A 2,238-nucleotide genomic window follows, 5' to 3' on the forward strand; every position below is an offset into this window, starting at 1 on the left:
TCCTTCTGTTCTGCTGGGTTTAGTTTGAGGTGACTTGGGGAGTCTGGAATTATACTCAGGGTGTCACATATTGATAAAGACAATACAGAGAAAGGCTTCGTGCAGCCCTTTAGAATTTACAAGATGCTCTCATACTCATTACCTCAGGAGGCAGTGTGCTCCATGGCTAAGTGGGTGGGGTCTGAACTGCACTAGCCTGGAAAAGATCTCTGCTCTCCTGGGCTAACGGTTATCTCATCTTCCGTCAACTTCAGCTTCCTCAACTGGAAAATGAGGATAATGACAGGTGTGTGCCTCCTAGGATTGCTGGGGGCAGGGGTGGGGGTTAAATAAGAAAAGGGGGAAACGGAACCAAGAGACTGTGTGCACTGTGTTAGCCAATTTGATAATAAATTATATTTAAAAAAAAAGAAAAGGGGGAAAACCCACAGTGCTTGGCACATAGTGAGCACTCAATAAACACCAGATATTATTATTTTCATAAAAATATTATGATCTCCGTTTTAAAGCCAAAGAAATACCAGCTCAGGGATGTCGATTTGTCTTAAACTGGATCCGAGTTTCGGAACCGGGCGTTCTGATTTAAAGTCCCTGTTCTTGGGGCGCCTGGGTGGCTCAGTCGGTTGAGCGCCTGACTTCGGCTCAGGTCATGATCTCACATTTCGTGGGTTCGAGCCCCGCTTCGGGCTCTGTGCTGGCAGCTCAGAGCCTGGAGCTTGCTTCCGATTCTGTGTCTCCCTCTGTCTCTGCCCCTCCCCGGCTCGTACTCTGTCTCTCTCTCTCTCAAAAATAAATAAGCATTAAAGAAAAAAGTCCCCACTCTTTTCCATACACCTTTCAGAGCAGCCTTGGAAAATCTGGGTTAGTAATATCCTTATGAATGGATGGGTAATGAAGAGGAAAGGTAATATGTCCAAAGATATTCGAGGCCTAAATTACACTCCTTGGCCTCCATGAGTAGAAGTCTCATGTGAGTCGCTTCTTGGATCCTGAGACCCACCTGCCATGCTCCCCAGTCTAGGTGGCCTCCATCCAAGAAGGCTGGCTAGCTCCTCAGTGTCCTTCCCTTTTCCGGCCCTGCCCTGTGCCCTGTGGTGACTTCTGCCAGGGTCCTTTTCTCCTAACAGAGAAAGTAGAAAGCTAAGAGCAGGCAGTCACAGAGGAAAAGGTTTTTGTAGCTGCCTCACTGTGGGTGCTTCTGGGATATTTAGCCCCAAGAGACTTCTAGAACCATCGAGAAGGCGTCAAACAGGAATGTAAAAGTTAATAACTTCCTTATTTGAAAGCCAAACCTTTCTAAACGTATCACACACTCTTTTCCTCATGGAGGATTAACGGCCTGACAAGGTTGAACTTTGAAAAGAAAAGCTATTTGTGACTTATGGGGAGCTGGGGAAAAAAAGGTCTTGACTTTCTAAAAACAAAACAGAACAAGCAAACCCAAACACGTTAATTTTTTCTCAGGCCTATAACTCACAAAGGGCACCTCTGCTTCTGCTGAAACTTTCCAAAGGACTCTCCTCTGAGTCAAAGTGAGGTGGGACCGAGTGGCATCCCCACAGAATTGATCTGGTAATATTTATAAGAGTTGGAAATAAAAGTTCACAGAGGAATTGTTTGCAAAGCCTGAAATGATGGACCTGTTTTCAGCAATTCATTCCTTCACTTCTTATATCCCAAGGTAGTTACTGTAACATTTCACCATTTCTGACCGCTCTCCTTCCAAATTCTTAACGATTCAGATAAAGCTTTGGAATTCAGTTTCTCTGTACAGGGGTTTCAAAGCAAGTTAATAGAATAAATAAAGTTTTAGGAAGTGAGGTTAAGAGTAAGGGCTCCGAAATTAGACTTTGGGTCCCAGGATATGTCAGCTGTGACCTCTGGGCAAATTACATCTTGACCTCTCAGTCTCAAATCCGTAAATGGGCATAATTATGGTGCACTGTAGATAGTCTCAGATAAAGCAGTCCACTGTGAGCATCTGAAAAAAGTTATCTATTTCCATGGCTGTTTATGGAAACTGGCATTTAACATTGGGCTAAGATCAGATGTGAAATGCCAAGTATATAGCATTTACTTATGTTAAAGTGGGTCCCTTAGGATCTATATTCAACAATTATTGTTTAATTTGTTATTTTTTCAAACTCAAATTAGTTAACATACAGCGTAGTATTGGTTTCAGGAATAGAACCCAGTATGGGCACCTGGGGGGCTCAGTGGGTTAAGCGTCCATTTTCA

The 2,238-nt window shown here is 43.6% G+C and overlaps 1 non-coding gene across 1 annotated transcript; it reads left to right on the top strand.

Annotated features, from left to right (window-relative positions):
• The first annotated feature begins 604 nt into the window (after positions 1-604).
• On the top strand, positions 605-689 carry TRNAR-UCG (transfer RNA arginine (anticodon UCG)). Its single transcript has one exon. It is a non-coding gene; the product is annotated as a tRNA-Arg (tRNA).
• The last annotated feature ends 1,549 nt before the right edge of the window (positions 690-2,238 follow it).

The sequence above is a fragment of the Herpailurus yagouaroundi genome, unplaced genomic scaffold (genome assembly GCF_014898765.1).
Source record: "Herpailurus yagouaroundi ecotype Mexico unplaced genomic scaffold, PumYag 161, whole genome shotgun sequence".
Lineage (NCBI taxonomy): Eukaryota > Metazoa > Chordata > Mammalia > Carnivora > Felidae > Herpailurus > Herpailurus yagouaroundi.